At 37.9% G+C, this 19,380-nt stretch overlaps 1 long non-coding RNA gene across 1 annotated transcript; it reads left to right on the plus strand.

Annotated features, from left to right (window-relative positions):
* The first annotated feature begins 10,916 nt into the window (after nucleotides 1-10,916).
* On the plus strand, nucleotides 10,917-12,634 carry LOC129348805 (uncharacterized). Its single transcript, XR_008601497.1, has 2 exons — nucleotides 10,917-11,199; nucleotides 12,139-12,634. It is a non-coding gene; the product is annotated as an uncharacterized LOC129348805 (long non-coding RNA).
* The last annotated feature ends 6,746 nt before the right edge of the window (nucleotides 12,635-19,380 follow it).

Genomic DNA, 19,380 nt, shown 5'->3' on the forward strand with positions numbered 1-19,380 from the left:
CGCATTTTAAAGTACAAGCCTCTCTCCGTCTCACCCCTGCCTCCCTCCCAGCTCACAGACCCTCCATATCAGTGTGACCAAAGCCAAACTCACAGCATTCATTATGTCTGTTTTTCACCTGAGCAGCTTACACCAGTGTTTAGATGTAAAGTGGATTGTAGCATTCACCAGACATCCCAGAAATCCAATACTGGCACAAGTAGACCCCATTCAGCCTTCACTGAACATGTGTCTTTGCAGGATAAAATGGGATTTGGACAGGAAGCCTTTGCAGCTTGTCCATTTCTGTTGGTCTCCTAGATGTAAATAAGAAGAAAAAAACTCAGACATGCTCTCATAGCAAAGCATCAATTCATATTGATAGTGACTGTAGCAAATCTCACAAAATAAAGACAAAAATCTTCTATCATTATCATTTATATCACATTAACTGAAGGTGTATGTGAGAAATGAGAAATCAGTTTTACCTCACGGTCTATGCAGTAGCTTTTCTAGGACTATTTATCATACCACATGATCTTCATCAGGAGACAGTTTGTCCAGTTGTCATGGAAATACAGATGTTCAAATTAAAGAATCACAATCCACGAAGGCTCAAAAGTTGAGCTTCAAAGTTCCCTTTGGATCCTTAAAATGACAGTGATGACAAACCAGTTTTATCAAGATTATAAGATGAAGTCAATTGAAAGCTCAACAACACCCATGGATCTTGAAGAAAGACTCTTTAGACAACAAAAGACCTTATTAAATGAACTCAATTATTAACTCATTTTTAAAAAGAATAGTCCACCCTTTTAAACTCAGGTGGGGTCATTCCAGTGTTCTGGTTTCTTTTGAACAACAAGCTTCCAGCAACAGATGAAGGTAAAGAATGCTGAAGTGTAATTTGAAGTTTTGCTTTAGAGTTTTAGTGTTGAAAAAATTTACTAGCTATGTAACACAGTGTGTCACTGAGGTCAAACAAAGTCTCCAAAATCGTAGCTCCAGAGCGCTACTAGTGGCCAAAATCTGTCTCAAAGTTCACGTGTGCCCCTAAAGTGATCAAAGTCACAGTATAAATCAGTTAAATCATTTTTGGTTATTTTTTCCCAACCTTCCTAATGTTACCACCTTACAGCTGCAGAGTAGAGAAGACAGTCTCACAAACACAGATTCAGACTTAGAAAGATGCAAACATAACAAACTTTAAAAAACAATCCTGCCAACTTGCATAATGGAGCTTTCTGTATCATTGCTCTTCTTCAGAATCAATTTCCAGCTCAAACATGAATGCTGAATTAGTCTAAACATCCAAGTGTGGAGTAGTTTTACGGTGTTTGATTAGAGTCGTGGGTGAGCTGGTGTGCTCAAGCTGCAGACGGATGGAATCATCATAGATCTGCACATTCTAGAGGAAGCAACACTGTAGAGTTACAGCTAAACCATTTCAAGGTAGGAAGGGATTACTTTTTGTGGAAAAAAGCCCTCTTGAATATGTAACTTTTATACACAGAGTTGAGTTTTTAGGGTTTTAATCAGTGACTAGAGAGGGACAGACTATTCCCACAAAAATAATTCAGCCTACACCCACCTCATTAAGTTTAATGCTGTTAGAAAGGACACAATAAAAAAAGTCAACAAGCAAAATAATTTCGTCCAGTAACAGTAATAGAAGATTATCCATAGAAAACCCAAAGGCTGCATGTACTGTACAATGCTAGAGTCAGAGTTTGATTTAATGCAGCAAAAATGCAAAAAAAGATAATTTATGTACGTCTGCTATAGATCTCCCTGACTGACAAATATATTACTTTGACTTTTAAAACATGCTGATTTGAACAAGAGGTTCATTTGTACCTGCTACAAACACTTTAACAGCATTAAAACAACTTGAGGTTACAATGAAGGTCAGATCAGTCAGACTGCTGGGCCACAGTTTACCTTTTTTTTAATTTATTCACCACTGAGCTGTGTGTATTGGTTCACTTGACTGAAATGACTTGAAAAGATAAAGTAGAGTAATAACACAAATGGGACACACAATATTAAGTCAAAAATGGATAGGCATGCATACAACATAGTACATTAACGGTGTCTTGGAATAAAGTCAACCACACACAGCCTTGGACTGCATGGAGACACAGTGGTTAACACATAGCAATGGAAAAACATGAGCAAACTGGAGTTGGTTGGCAGCCACCGTTTTTGCTCCGTGACACTTTAAAGAACCTCACAACAGCCAGTTGTTTTGACGGCTGCCCTCCCTGAGCCTGGTTCTGCTGGAAGTTTCTTCCTGTTAAAGGGACGTGTTTCTTCTTCACTGTTGCAAACGTACTCGCTCATAGGAAAGCTTTGGATTCACTGAGTTTTGCAGGTCTAATTTAGTGGGTCCAAGCCTTAATTGTTAAATTAGTAATGTTCTTTGGTCCAGTATATAATTTGATAGGGTCTTAACCTTTATGTTTAAATTAGTCAGGTACATTTGTATAAGAAATGCTATTGTCTTAACCTCAGTATTTAAATGCAATCATTCATTTTATTTCTGCATTGGAAAGCACTTTGGCTCAACAATTGCTGTAAATGGACTATAGAAATAGCTTGACTTTGCAGTAACTACAGAAAAAAAAAATTAAATTGCAAATAAGCTGCCACTTGCTGGACTGCCTTTTTAGTTATGGGGTACTGACTTATATAAGACTCAAGCTTAAAAAACAGTCATAACTATGTTGAGATACAGGAGGTATTTGGAGAAACAGAATTCCAAACACTGTCTTAGAGCAGTTCATGGAATAGTAACACAATTTAATCTGTTAATTCGAGTATATAGCATGAATTTGATTTTTTTCCTCATATTTTTAATGTGCATAAATATGAAAAACATGAATATTAAATATTTACCTCTTTTGCCATCAGCAAAAAATACAAATTTTAAAAAATTGCACACATTTAAGGACGTTTTATGTGCTTTGCCAACACATTTTAAGCTTGTCCCTGTCTTTCATACCATTTTGTCCACACTGGGAACACATAACCTTCTATTACCAACACTGACAACATGCGATTGTGGTGCACACCGATTCAATCCCTCTCCATATCTGGCAGCACAGAACTAACTCGCTATGGACATTTTTTAAATCTGTTTGTCTTGCTTGAAAATTTCTGTAAGTTAATTTTTACATTTGACATTTAGCTAGCAACTCAAGGGTTATGGGTAAAGTTATGGTTGTTGGAGCAGTAATTTATTGGTTTTTGTTGTCTCTTGACACAAAATAAAAAAATAAACACTATTCTTCTACACTGTTCTACATGTGAAACTTCTGCACACTGGTCTCACAGACATGAAAGATTCTAGTGTCAAGGTTGAGAGCGTCATGATAAAAGGACAAAATTGTATCCGTATTCATGGGAAAAATAGTTTACTTTTTGTGGTCATTTCACAAATTACCATGACACCAGGTTCCCAGCAGAAAGATGCAGAAGCACATCTGTTGTTCTCTGAGGTTATAATAGGTGCAACAGAGCGCTGAGCTAAATGCTAACACTTACCATGTTTAGCTAATTTTATGTTATTTGTTAAATATAGCTGAACACTGAACACAACTCGCAGCTTAGGAGGATGAGAATACCATTCATTGCACACATCTGACGATAAACACAACTTGACTGGATGATGGCACCACATTAAAAGCCAGTGGATCTTCAAAAAATGCTAAAACAATCCTGTGGTGGGGCATAAATTTAATGGGAATCCTCCAGATAGTTGTCGAGACATTTCACCACAAACATCAACCTCATGGTGGCGCTAGATTAAAAGTCACTGATAAATGACAAAAGTAGTGCTCAGCTGGATCTCTCCCAACTGTTGGGTTTTATATATTTACTGAAAGCAACAGACAATGCCTTTAAAAAAAAAAAAAAAAACACTAATTCGGAGAAGTCTCTAGTGTCTGTCTGGTGGAGGTTAAAAAATAAAAGCAAAGATGACTGCAATTAAAATTTCAAGTTCTCCTATTGAGTTAAGGGTCTGGCCTACTGCGGGGGAAATGGTGCTCGAATTGAAGTGTGCATTGGAAAATGGAAAATGAAAGGTTCTGAAATGTACAATCATGGCACAGGCCAGGAGCAACTGGGTGTCCAGGTGGACATCTTTGGGGAAGCGATGGAAGGAGAGAAAGAGAGAGAGAGAAAGATTATACATATAAATTGTAAACGGTGTCGCAGGGGCCAAATCTTGCCCGAGGCGGTGACTGCTTCATTTTATGTTAAATTTCTTGACAGAAAGCCACCCGCGTGCTGGTGAATACTGAATGGTAATCAGAGCTGCTTGAATAAATGCCTTCCCCTCCCTCTTCCATTACTGTGAATTAATTCGACTTTATTTATCCAATTTCTGGAGCTGACAGAATGTTAATTTGAGTTGAGATTTCTCTCTGCTGTTCTGCCTGTGACCCGTAGCCCTGGGATTGGCGTGTTGTAATAACCTGAATCTTTCACCAGAAGCTCCGATAATTGTTACCTTATTAGCATGTAAATTGTTTAATTAATATTATTATGAAGAACCATATAATCCCTCCGTTACTTGACCCTGAGTCCACACACGAGCAGGCTTTCTGCATTTCAATGTCTGGTTTTTAAATGGACTCTTTAATGTTGGCTGCTCGTCGGGCTGTTTTAAACCCTCTTTCCCCCCAATCTTAATGCAACTTTGAACAGCTCGAGAGGCCTTTTTCATGTCACCCCTTCTCTATCTCTTTCTTATGCTCTCTCTGTTTCCTTTTTATTTCTTTGCTGCTCGTTCTGATGTGTATTTCTTTTCCTGCTGCCATTTGTGAACATCAGAATCCAACGCCTTCATGTCATTTGCTTATAAAAGCTCTTTTTTTTTGTAAAGCCCCCCCTCCCTCCACCTTCCCAGTGGCTGTGCGAGCCAAACACATGCAGTGCTCAATGAAAAGCAGCCCTTGACATGAAGTCCTAAGAGACCGCAGCATTTAAATTCGCTTTTCTTCCTTCCTCCTCCTTTTTTTTGCTGGGCACGAGTGACATTGTCAGATGCTAGCTTTAATTAACTTGATAATAAGATGGGCGACTCACATACAGGCCAGGGTTCGGCTTGCTTCGCCTCCAGCCCTCCTCCCCTCTCTCATCTCTCTGTGCAGGCGATGCTGCTAAAGCCACTCTCAGGGAAGAAAAGATAAAAACAAAACAAAACACTGGTCTCCACTGAGGTGACTTAACTCAGAGCTATTGTCATCTCAGATCAGAGGCAGCCTGTCTAGAGGACAAACACCTAAAAACATTATTAATTTGATCATAATAGATGTCAGAAGCCCCAAAGGGAGCTAGGGGATCCCCAAATAAAGAGCAGACCTCTTTCTGAGCTCATGTCTGAGGGAAATTAGACATTTTTCTGCATACAATATGCATTGCTGATGTCCAAAACATCCAGCTAATGCCTGCTTTAAACTCATTTATACCTACTATTTAGATGACCAGTCATAAGGCAATACATTACTGTGCTTCCTTTGCAGTACATTATCAACATACTGATGACAAATGTAGATTGATTTTTATTCAAACCCTGCAGACACACTAAAAACAGTTGCAACTTTACTAACTACTCGTTGCGGCATTAATGAAATAAATGAGAGTAAAGAGAATAGAAGTTAACGACGGTGGAAAGCATGGATGAGAAGAGAAAGCAAATCTGAGAGCTATTTAATTGATTTGACACATTATTTAAACTGAATAATAATGATAATACAAACACACTGACACCATAATGCAGTGAATAAATCATCATTTATGCTCTTTGCTTTTTTACGGGTGCTTTTTCTTGTACACAGATGCCATGATGTATCATAGTTGTCTTCCAATGCATCGAGTATCGCAGACTCAAGTTGACGTATTATTAAAATGGAATAATAATGATAATACAGACGCATACCGGCACTTGAATTCTGTGAATGAATTACCGAGTTTCAGCTTTTTGCCTTCTCAGGACTTTTTTATTTGCACACAAATATCGTAGAATTGCTGTTTCGTGATACCACCTTTATTGTGGGCAACATATTGTGATAGTATCGTATCATTAATTAAGGCCAATTCAAGCTTTTTGACATTTTCCACAGCTAGGATGTAGGATATAGCAGCTAGTTTCAGATTTTATTGTGTGTTATTCCTGAGATGTTTTGAGCACAGCACAGGATTTCTGGAGAACTTAGAAGTTGTGTTTGTCAGTAGAAAGCATATAGAAATCAAAGCACCTCTGAAGTCTTGTAGCAAATACTTCAACTAAAACTCTTTTAATGATGTATTTCTTTACAGTCTCTCCTCATAACAAATATTTGTTTTGTACATTTGTTGTGTGTGGTCACCTGGATGTCTGCGTGGTCTGGACGGGTAATCCGTTCATGTCGTGTGTACTTTGCAAACGCTTGCAGACGTGGTAAACATGAACTAAACTTCACTACATTAGCAGTTTGCATGTTATTGCCCAAGATATCTATAATTGCTATCTGGTCTGAATAAAATATTTGTATTGTTCTGCACTGCCATGGTGACACATTCACACGGTTATGGCTGATAATGTGCTTTCACCTGAGACCATGTATGCATCAACCAAAAACACAAATCCACCAGGAGCTAATGTTTCCTAATTTATGCACAGTGTATTATGTTATGTATGGAAATTAGTGTGTTGTGCGTCATACAACAAACTCCTGTATGGCTAGTGGTGCTCCTGGGATACAATATGCTTTAGATCCTCAACTAAAACACCCCATAGAGGTCACTTAAAAATATATCTGCTGTCTATCTGCAACCATGGGCCTCTCAGTCTGTAAGAACAGAACATTTAAGATCAATGAACATCACTGCGGATAAAGGCTAAGATCATTGCTGCTGCATAATTGTTGGCAGCTCTACCTGAGATACTAGGTTCAAATCCTCCCAAAAAGTCACTTGCAGCAGCTCATTACAATGGCAGCTGATATGCAATGTTTGAAAAGCTGCATATTGTGGATGTGAGGTGCATTTTTTCCTTATTGGACTGCCTCTATGGAAAAGAGTTAAGTTGTAGGAGCGAGTAACAAGTATTTTAATCCCATATATTCCAACAAAATAAGAACATCACTGGTTTCACAGCAGAATCACAAATCGAGTGCTATCCAAATAATCGTCCCCTGAGTTCTCTGATCATTTCTGGATTTTAATTAGCGCTATTTTTTTTTTTAAACTTTATCCACTGTGAAGGTGAAGAGACGACTGATCTGAAAACTGACACTGCAACGCACACAAGCTCTTTAGAGGTGTCTAATGTTGGTCTCTAATCCCACTGAACTTGGCAGAGGACTCTTCAAACTTTAAATTAGGGTCTCTGCAAGTATCTGTGGTACAGGCTACTGTGAGTTTGCTCATGAAACCAACCAAGGTACTATAATCTGGATTTAGTAGTAATCCCTTTCAAAAAGCATTCAACGCATTAGCCAGCAGCTAGGCTACTGTGTAACCTGGATCGTTCACTCTGCTACTTAATAATTAATAGTCAGCCGTACCTGTACAGTGAGAGTGGGAGCTTTCTGATGATAGAAACAGCTGCAGTGGGGACAGGAACTCTGAATTTTCATAGGCGTTTGCACTAATAAATTTTCTCATCTTTTGATGGCAACGTTTGTCAGTCAGTCACATGTTCCACTGTGGTCTGGAATGAAATATCTCAGTAATTACTGAATATGTTGCCATGACATTTTCTGCGTACATTCTTGGTCCCTAGAAGATGAATCCTAATGATTTTGGCGGTTATCCTTTTTGGCTTAAAATTTGAAAAAACTACATAAAAAATTGGATGAAATCTGGCACATTTATGCTTCCTGTAGGATTAATTACAAAACCTCTGGTGAGAACTTAACTCTTCATCCAGCACCATCATGGTCGATCAACAAATATAATTAGAGACATTCTTGTTATGAAGGGCCAATCAGCAAACACTACAGCACCACTACAATGTTAGCATTGTCACTGTATACAGCTAAAAGCACCGCTGAGCCTCACAGATCGACTGCATTCTTGTTAGATAATCTTTTGTGCCAGCGATCACTCATTCACCACAGACCAGGCCCACAGTTTGCCATGAAGACATTACACATGAGGAATTCTACTGGAGGAATTTTGGGCGTTAATCTTTGATTAAAACCACCTCAACCTTGGGTACTGAGGGAGGAGTGACTTTCGGTCTTCTACTTCCTCACCTGTTTATCCATCCAATCCCACCCCTTCAGTGTTTGTGGAGCACCACAGCTAGAGGCCACACTGTATGAGCTGACCATCCAACAGCAAACAAGGTCCCAGAATAAATCCGTCTTGATCTTTCTATTTCAAAGTCAGCCAAAGTTAATTTGAGACCAGGTTTGGGATTATTTAAAGTTCAGGGTAGAATTTATTTGATTATTAAATTTATCTTTAGACTTTCTTTCGGATGTGTTCTTTGGTGAGACTTGTGTCCAGAAAAAGTTCAGCATAGGAATGAAGTAAAGTGACAAATGACCTGAAAATCAGAGGTGGAATTCAGAAGAAACTCCCAATGAGCCCAAGGAAGGTCTGTTTTTGTATTTTTTTGAAGATGACAGACATGATAAAACAAACCTCTGACCATGGAGGTTGCTACACACAAGTCTGAGAATCTCCTTTGAGCCACAAACACTCCAAAAAGCCTCTTGAGAGGAGGAATCAAGTCATATTTAGTTTTTAATTAGCAAAGTAAGGTGAAGCACTGGAGAGTTAATTACTCAATTACTGCCTGCAAGTTAATTTTTAACTATCTGAAATGAAGTCAGTCATTATTTAGTCGATTGGTTGATAATTAAGAGTCTAATCTAAATTAATTGATGGGAGACGCTTTCTGATCCTGCAGTGCGCTTTGTGCTGCCTTAAACCAGGAAACTAGATGCGATTCCAATTAAAAGTGAAGGGGTTTAATGTATTGATGTTTTGTTTTTTTCCCCTCACAAATCTTTTTTTTTCCTGACGCATAATGGAAGCTTTGATAATTTAGAAAAGGAAAGAGCCCATTTCCAGGCGAGTGCGTTTCAGCTCCTGCTCTCCACGCAATTAGAAACTTTCCCTCCATCTAATTATGAGCGTAATTGTGCCTCTGACAGAATATCAGGAGGAAATGCAAATCGTGGTTAAAGTTATTTTCTTTAATTCACCTCTTGTTTGATGGATTAAACGTGATGCTTTGGAAATCGGAGTTCATCAAAGCCTCCGTGTGTGTGTGTGTGTGTGTGTGTGTGTGTGTGTACATTCGTGAGTGTAGCAAAAGCCAAACTTTCTGTGGCGCAATAATTCCATTTCAATTAAATCTGACTTATCACCTTTTCCTAAAACGTGCTTAATATGCCAAAAATCTGCGATGCTTGAAAGAGTCCAAAATGCCATTTTAATTGTTATCAGCCAGTCGGATCTCCTCCCTCTCCGCTCTCTCCCTCTTTTTCTCTTTCTTTGCCCACCCTCCTTTTTCCTTGGCTGTCTTGGCACAAGCCGCATGGAAATAGACCTAATTAACCCCCCTACCCCGCAGGGAAATCCGCTATGCAAATTAACATTTTCAAAATGTAGTAATTTGAGAAATGGTGACGCCAATTTTTCATGCGCCTGCTCCGAGTATTTGCATATACATTTAGCAGCCCAATCAATACCTCCCTCCTCATCTCTCGATCATCTGGAGCGCGGTGCGTGCGTGCGTGCGTGCGTGTGCGTGGAGAGGAGGAGGGACGTGCTAAAACAAATGCTGGGATGTGAGGGGCGCACGGGGAGGATGGATCGGCCTTCTCGGCCACTGGCTGGCTGCTGGAGCCCAACAAAACCATCTGCTGGGAATGAAGGGATGGAGGGAGAACGTCGCCCCTCTCCCTCCCCCCTCCCCCTCCTCCTCCTCCCCCCAGCTGCCTCCCTCCTTCCTCCCCCAAAGAGCTGAGCTTAAAGCCGCTCTGTAAACGAGGAAAGATGTTTTAATTAGGAGGCAAGTTCACGCGCATCTCATTTAAATCACTTTGATGAATGGCTCAGTCGGACACTAAATGACTGATGCTGTTTGAAACAAAGACCTTTTTTCTTTGGTTCACGTTTTGTCTCCTAAATGTCGTGATCCCAATTTAAAGCACAAGCGCCATTTTAAGCTGGTATTTAATTACCCAGAGGCTTATATTCACTTTTTTATAAAAAAGTCTCCGTGAACTCAAGTAATCCAGTGAACCCATAACCTTGGAATCAGAAGAACAACCAGTTCATCCAGTTACACTTATTTATTATTGATCTATCAGTCTGCTCTGCATAATGACCAATGTGTAAATGCACCAGGATACACTACCAGTGAAAGGTTTGGACACATCTTCTCATTCAGTGGTTTTTGTTTTATTTTCTACATTGTAGATTAAAACTGAAGACCTCAAAATTATAAATAATACATATGGAATTATGTTGTAAACAAAAAAGTGTCCATCTTCAGTGTTAATCTACAATGTAGAAAATAGTAGAAATAAATAAAAAAGCACTGAATTAGAAGGTTTGGCTGGTAATGTAAATGCTCTTTATTTTGACACGATATGTTACATATATTGCTTATATCAGGGATACCACTGTTTCATTGGCAGCAGTTTTATTCCAGTTTGTCCACTATTTGCCAAACAGATCAAAATGTGGATGCAACGATCTATAATCAAGAGTTAATCCTCATGTAATGTTAACTCTGATGTTGCTGGAGCTTCAGTAAATAAAGCCACCAATAGTAGTAATAAAGCCTAACTCATGTATATCCAGATTACCATCTATGTTCTTCCTCCAAACCCATTTTATGATTGGGATTACAGGCAGTTCTTTAGGACTGCTCTCAAATAATTGAAATGTTACTAAACAAGGTTATACTTATCAAATTAAATAGCTCTGGTCTCCAGTATATTGGCAAATTTGGTTCTTTGTACTTAATTTATTAGCAGGATTTCTTTTTAATATGTTGTGTACAGACTTAATTACTTCTCTGTCTACTTTACTTACTCCATGTAGGTTTACCAGAGACTATGGGTTGAGGAGGAATTGGAAGTTTGTCGGCTTAGACCTGGTGTCATTCCATCAGTGTTAAACTTCCCGGCTCATCTTGGAAGAGTACGTGCCAGAAAGACTACAACCAAGCAGCCTTGAGATCTTAGGCAGCATCTCCCTCAGGTGTGTGTCAACGGTGTTCACAGTCAGGTCTGTGGTAATCCTGTCAAAAAACAAAACAGAAAAACGTCTAGATTATAAATCAACATGTAACCAAAGCACTCTGTGTATAACGCCATAGTATAGGATGTAGTTCAGAAAATGTCAAAGTATAGTATGCTTTACTCAAGAATAACATAGTATGGCCTGTAGTTCATAGTACAGCATGTTGGCAAGAAAAAAAACAAAACATAGATTATTATGTGGTTCAAAAAGCGCAAAATGATAGGATGTTGCCTAAAATTGTCATGTATGATATGTGGTTCAAAAAATGTCATAGTGCAGTATATTGTCAAAATAGTATGTAATTCAAGAAAACATCAAAGTATAATATGTCGTCTAAAAAATGCCATAGAAAAATAATTTCATTGCACAAGTAAAAGTATAGTAACTTTTAAAAATGTTTGAATTCTTATATGTTGCTAAAAAAAAACAAAAAAAACTAAAACAAAAAAAAGTCACAGTAATATGTCAATTAAAAAAGCCTATAGTATAGCGTGTCGCCCAACAAACATCATAGTACAGCATGTGGCTCTAATAACATCACAGTATAGCCTTTAGTCCACAGCTGTCAGTAGGTGAGGAGCAACACAAAAACAGTCCAAATGCTGGTTTCCAGAGGGTTAGATGAGTATTTATTTGAAAGAGTAAGTTTACAACAACACAACATGTGAGGGGGTTAAAAACAAATGAGTGTTAGTAAAATAAAAATAAATAAACAGAACTAAAAGTGAACTTCATGTTGACATTGATGGGCATTCCAACCAGGAACAAAGTAAAAGATAATCAATACGAAAAAAAACTCTTCCTGTTCACCTCTTAAAACCCAAAAACACACCACAGTAGCATCCTAAACTAAAACTACCAATGGGTTTCCTGTTTTCCTTTGTGAACAATTCAAAGGTCCCTCTCTATCTCCCCACACATCCACCAACCACTGGAACACATCTCCAAAGTTCTGCTGGACCAGCTCAGCTTCCCCTCAGAAGAAGTGCCGCCACCTGCCAGATGAAGGAGCCTTTTGAGAGGCAACTGGCATCGTGATTGGACTGTACTGTGGTCTGTTCCAATCCAGCTTCAGCTCCAGAGACGGCAGGCGGGACGAGTCAGCGGAGGCCGGGTGGACGAAGGCATGAAGCTGAGTACAATCCAGAAAACAACAGAGGAGGAGTGCAGCAGCCAGAACGACCAGAGTAGCATCGTATGTCTCTTAGAAAACATCATAGTATAGCCTTTGGTATGAAAAAACGCCATCATATACATTGTATATTGTACAAATAACAAGTCAAAGGAAAGAGACATCAACTGTAGAATTGTAGTAATTGTGGGCTGACTGATTTACTGATTGTCAGTATTTTATTTTTTACTGATTTAGGGTAATAAATACATTTAAAAATGGTGCTACTTTGGCTCTGAACCTTTATCTACCTGTGGTCGCTCTGTCTTCTGGAGTGATTTGATTGGTTATACATCACGTATAAAACTCCTTTAACTTAACATCTAAACAAAACAAAAACGTATCAACAAAGTTTTCTGTTAGAGTTTGTGTTCTTGTAAGTTTAACTCCAAGATTTTAAATACTTTCATTTACTGCAAATGAATATCTACTCCAAATGTCTCACTAATAATCATTATCAGCCTTAAAAACCCATAAAACACCCCTCTATACTGGACCACACTTAGTACAGTCCGGTTCCCCCTTCTATAAATCTGCTTGGAATCTTCCACTTCCTGTTTGTCAAAGTGGCCTTCTACCTGGACAGGTTTTGTTGGAGCTCATGCAACAAACATTTTGGGTAAGTGCACTTTAATATGAATGGATGACACTGAATTAGAGTCTGTTTTAATGAGGCTGAGTTAAGATGTGTAGCTCTGTCATTAAATAGGAAATTATTTCTCAGAATTCACAGAGAAAAGTCTGAAATGTTTGCTAGGTTAGCGTCCCACATGTTCTTTGGCTCAGCTAAAGCTAACTCTCTCCAACTTCTGGATCTCTTGAGTTGCTTGTTGTTAAAATATCTTGCTAGAGGTGCTGAAGCTCAGAAAGTCTGAGATGTTTGTTCAAAATAAGCTCATTCTCAAGTCTTATCTGAACTGTCCTCTTTTGTTTGAACTTTCCCTAAACTTAGGAGTTAATGAAAGAGCAGCACATCCAGACTCAGTCTCATTTATGTAGAGATTAAACTTCAGTGTCATTCATTGATGTTAAAGTGCAGTTTTTCAAATGTTTGTTGCACATCCTCCCGACCAAACCAGTCCAGGTGGAAGACGATGTGAAGAGGAAGCTCCAGAGAATGAATATCACACATTTACGTTGGAAATAAATGTCCTTTAATTAGACATTGTCATGCAAAAGTTGGATTTCCCTTTAATGATGTTCAAATCTTTGTTGAGTGTTTTGTTGATGTTGGTTTCTAAATGTTTTCTGACACTCGGCCCCAAAGATTAAAACCTTCTACAGCTCACAACCTGCAACAATTCACACATTATCAACTATCTTTCTGACTAAACTAAGATAAAAAAGTGAAAAACTGCCTGATTCCCGCATCATGAATGTAAATCTTTTTGGTTTTTATGAAAGTAAACTGAATATATTTGGGTTTGACATTTTATAAACCACAACAAGAAATGAATTACTGGAGAAAACAATCGACAGATTAATGGACAAAAAAAATGTGTTTTCCAACATATATGGCTCAATTACTCCAACATTACAAGATACATACAATTTAAATTCAGTTTTATTTATATAACGCCAATTATGGGTCAAATTATCTCCAGATGCTTTATTTTTATATTTTTTGTCATATTTAAAATATGACAAAGTAAGAAATTTAAACCTCTTGACTAATCCAATTTATTATTTGGTTTTTAAGAGACTAATCGACAACTAAAATAACTTTCTCCGCTAAAACTAATAAGCATGAGGTCAAATAGAAGGAAGAGTTTTAAATACTGCAGTCCCACGACGACAAGAATAAAGTTTGTCAACAAAAAGTAAATCTGCTGGTGGATTCCATTAAAGTCCTAATAAATGATAATAAAGTGTGATACTAAAGGTTTGTGGTGCTAAAAATGTCCACGTAAAGATATGAAGTTGAACATCTGGATGGAGGTTGATAAAAGTTGACCTTCCTTCATTTCTCTGGAACCGACTCCATGGATTTTATGGATGGTGGTTAAAGACCTGCTCTTCTAGTGGTCTTCCTTCTAGTCGCTGTAAAAAGTCAGTCCATCCTGGCCGACTTCAACACCTCTTCATGACAACTTGTTCTGCCTCCGACCTGGTGGAAACTCCAGAAACTCGGGAAAACCCGTGGAGACTCGAAGAACTCGTCGGGCGGGGGAAGGTGTGGTGGGTGGTGGTGGGAGGTGGGGGAGTAGAGGGGGGAGGCCGCCACCCACCTCCCCACCTACTCTCCGCCCTGACTCCACCCAGACTCCGCCTTGGCTCCACCCATGTGGTGACTTCAGAAACTACGATGCCAAAGGGACGACGAATTTATTTCTTTTTATCTGATCTGTAGCTCAGTGAGTTAAGGATTTGCCTGTGGAGCTGCAGGTCGCCGGTTCAAGACCAGACCCTTCTTAAATTTTCATCAAAATCCTGACAAAGACAAAGAAAGAAAAGGGCCCATGGCGGGTCTTGAACCTGCGACCCTCCGCTTGGTAGTCACTCCTCTTATCCTCCTGAGCTACTCGCTCAGATACTAATTCTTCTTTTTTTTGCGCATTTATCATCTATTTTTTGTCGTTTCCGAGTTTTTTTTTAACTCGAGTCTCGACTCGATCGTTTTTCTTAGGAGGTTGGACTTCAGCCTTTGTGCTGGAGGGTGGAACCCTCATTTCCAAGACTTTCCAAAGCCTCCACACCTCCCAAGTCCTCAGGACCTGAGCTTTCACACAGTCTGAGGGCTGAAATTTTCTAAGTCCCACAGTAGTTCTCTGTTAGTTTGAACCTTCAGACAGTCTCAGGGCTGAAGTTTTAAAAGTTTCTCAGTACTTCTCTGTTAGTTTGAACCTTCAGACAGTCTGAGGGCTGAAGTTTGAAAAGTTTCTCAGTACTTCTCTGTTAGTTTGAACCTTCAGACAGTCTGAGGGCTGAAATTTTAAAAGTTTCCCAGTACTTCTCTGTTAGTTTGAACTTTATGGTTAACAGAAGCCTTAAAACTTGTGATCATGAGTCTTGATTTCACATTTAGACCATCCATCTGAGTTCTTCTTAGACCTTCACCTGTGGGTTATTTAGAAATCCTCAACAAATTTTGATTCTCTTCACTGAACAGTAAAGTTTGTGGAGATCAGAAGGTAACATTAGTTTGATCCATGCCTTCAACTACTAGTAGACTTTATCTGGAAAGCAGTTTTCTGAAATGAGTTCTTAGTAAATCTGTCCACAATGAAACCAAGAACATAGAAAGAGGAAATGTTTGAAGAAACAACTTGATGTTTTCATTTCAGACTAGAAAACGCTTTAAGACGTTTATCTGTTTTTGCTCTTTTTGATTGTTTTATTGTCTCTTCTGTTTAATTTGATCTTCTAAAGTCTAACTGGTGTCTTTTCAAATGTTTTATCTTTAGTTTGATTCTTCTTAAACGTTTAGTTTTGCTCTTTTCTCACCTTTTATCCTTTCCTAATGTCTGATTTGATTTCCAAATGTTTTGTCTCTTTAATGTTTGTTTTTTCAAATGTTTTATCAGCTTGTTTGAGTTTTCTTTCCTTTCCCAATATTTAATGTTTCGATTAAATCTTTAAGGTTTTTCTATTTAAATGTTTTACCACCTATTAATGTTTAATTTTCTTTTGAAATGCTTCATTGTATTTTCTGTTTAATTCCTATTTGAAGTTCTATTGTCATTAAGATGTAATTTTCTAATTAAACATTTAATTTTTTAATTAAATGTTTTGTCTTTTCAAAGGATTAATAATCTAATTAAATGTTTTGCATTTTTTAAAATGTTTAATATTCATGTTTAATTGTATTTTTTAAATGTTTAATTATGGAAAATATGAATTATCTCATTCAATATGTTGTCTGTTTAATATAATTGTATTTAATGTTTAACTCTATTAAACAGACAACATATTGAATGAGATAATTCAACAAGATACACCACATGTCATTATGAAATTAAACAAAATTTTTAAAATACAAATATTAAAAATTACAGATAAAATATTTTCCATAATTAAACATTTAAAAAATACAATTAAACAAGAATATTAAACATTTTAAAAAATGCAAAACATTTAATTAGATTATTAAACCTTTGAAAAGACAAAACATTTAATTAAAAAATTAAATGTTTAATTAGAAAATTACATCTTAAATTTCTTAAATCTTTTTAATAATAAAACTTTTGAGAAGTTTTATTGCATAAAATTTTTTTTCTTTGATTTAATTGCTTTTTGTTATGTAGTTTATTTCTTTAATTTTCTTTTTCTGTCAAGATTTTAACCCCAACCTTAAAAATGAAATAAACCCTTAAATCACAATGAAAATACATCTGTTCTCACAATCATGAGTTAGTCAATTATTCAGTTTATCAATTCAACTTTATTTGTTTAGCACCTTTTACACAGATGACAAAACTGAACAAGCAAAGAGAAAAAAAAAACTATGCTAAAACTATGATTAAAACTCAAAAACATTTAAAAAAAAAAAAAAAAAAAAAAGCTTTAACATGGTAATAAAATATGTTGTGTCCAGGGGATGGAGGGAGTTTATTGAAGTCTTCTTGGGCTCACATGGGAAATCATTTAAAATATAAACTTGATATTCAGTCTAAGGAAACTGCAGAGCGACAGAAGAACCAACAATATCTCCTGTTTTCTCCTTTAATGAGTCGACTCTTCTTGTGCTTTCAGACCAAAGAACTATAGACTCTTCACAACCTGCTCAAACTCTTGGTACAGGACCTCACCACACGGGTCAAGAAGGTTTCTGTCTCATTTCTACTCTGAAGCTCACCTTCTCCTGCTCAAACTGCTGACAAATGTTTCTGCTGCTCTAAAGTCTGGTCTCCAGAACTTCCTAAAAACTCTCAAAGTCTCTTCTGCTGCAGGTTGCTTTGTAGAACTGTTCCAGAAAACCTCACTAAACCACATGGAGGAGCCTCAAGATAGTCGTCCAAATGAAACCATACAAAAACCAAACTAGCACAACCCAAACGCGTAAGTCTCCTGCAGCCTACCAGAGAACCTCTGAGAACAGAGAATCAGGACAGGAACTCTTACCTTCTGGACAACCAACGCTGGTTCTCAAACAAGAATACAGAATGTGTCTGACCAAAAACCTCTGAAGCCTCACTACAGCCAAGATAAAGACACAACTCAGCTGTACCAAATCCACTAATCACTGCACACATTAGCACCATGTGCTAACTGTGGCTAAAGAACCACATTTACCAAGACAACTATCTGGTACAAAGCCCTAAAACACACCAAGAAACACATTAAAGACGATTTCACTGCTGGAAGCTGCAAGCCAACGCCTAAAGAACAAACTGAAGCAATGGAGCCAAACCCGGTTCAGTGGTGAAGAGAAGCAGAGGAAATGTTTGTCTGCAGCTAAATAAAGCAGGAAGACACTGAGCTGCTCAGGTGTTCCTGATAACACCAAGCAGCCACCTGGACAGCCAATAGGAACACAGCTTCCTGGAAGTCCAGAGGGCTGGGTTAGTGAAGGAAATTTAAAGTTGAGGCAGAAAGTTAACAAAGAAAGTTGAAAACCACCTTCTGATACCTGAAATCTCTGAGTTTTCACACAAAGAACACCTGAACATGTCAAACTGGTTCCATAGTAGAACCCTCATTGTAAAAATGTCATAGTATGGTGTATTGCTCAAAAAACATTAGGACCCGGCTGTCAGGGGACAAACATGTAAGAAACATGAGAACAGAGAGAACCCAACCAGTAGGTCACAGTTTATCATCATCTAATCATCTCCTGAAGTCCATATGGTGAGAGACATCAGTATCTGGTTGTTAATTTACCAGAGGATGCTTATAATCATGCTGATGTGGTCTGTACTCTACAGTATTTTAGTGACTCAATAAATGCCTAAGTTGTTTTCTTTAAATGCTTTTTAGTTTTTCATAAACATTTAACAGCCTATATGTAATCAATAAATGGCCTTTGCCTATCTTAAGAAAAATTCACTCAGACCTCTGATATGTTAACAGCAATAAATAAATCAATAAATACCTGCTTACACACATAAATAAGTTAATACATTAACTGTGTTAAGATAACATTTAGATTTTAAAAAAGTTGTTTATGTTTTTGCAGAATCCAGTATTGCTCACTGGTTGGTCATTACATTTTATTAGTTTGATTTCACTGTTTAAAATGATGCCACCTCTTTTCAGACAGAACCTGTGATAATAAAACAATACAAAATATTTAGTTCCGTGTTAATAAAGCACTTAAAGCTTTAAGTATGGCTAAATGCTTTTTTCAAAATTAAATATATCACTCCTTAGGTGGTAGTGACCCCAAGTTCAGTAAAGTTGGAAAGATATTCACAGATTCAGACTTCCAGCATCAATAACTCATTAGATATAGGTTGTCAAAACATAAACGGTGCCTCTTTCCCATTGTTGCAAGGCAGACAATGTGCTACAAGCCCAGTTTTATCAAAAGTAGCTGTCTTTCAAGCTACAGGAATAACATTGGTGTCTATGGAGTGAACAGGGTCCGTCTGCAATTTACAAAACCGCTGCAACAGTAAAGAGAGACAAATATTCAATAACTTCACTCTTATACATTGTAGTGTCACTAAAATCACTGCAGCCTTCAACTGGCTCCTGTTGACAAAGTGTTTTAACAGAAATGTAAATGCTGTAATTTGATTCTTTTAATGAACCATGTAACTTGAATGGATGTGATGCTGGTGTGACCACAGTGCACACGTCTGATGTTGCTCACAGTGGTCCAAGGGACGCTCAGGGAGTTTGTGTGTTTGCTCAGACCCATGGAAAATTAGAGGGAACATTAGTGATCGTGTAGCCTATTTTCATCCCATCCATTATCTATACACCGCTTAATCCTCACTAGGGTCGCGGGGGGTGCTGGAGCCTATCCCAGCTGACTCGGGTGAAGGCAGGGGACACCCTGGACAGGTCGCCAGTCTGTCGCAGGG

This window comes from Amphiprion ocellaris, chromosome 4 (assembly GCF_022539595.1).
Source record: "Amphiprion ocellaris isolate individual 3 ecotype Okinawa chromosome 4, ASM2253959v1, whole genome shotgun sequence".
NCBI lineage: Eukaryota > Metazoa > Chordata > Actinopteri > Pomacentridae > Amphiprion > Amphiprion ocellaris.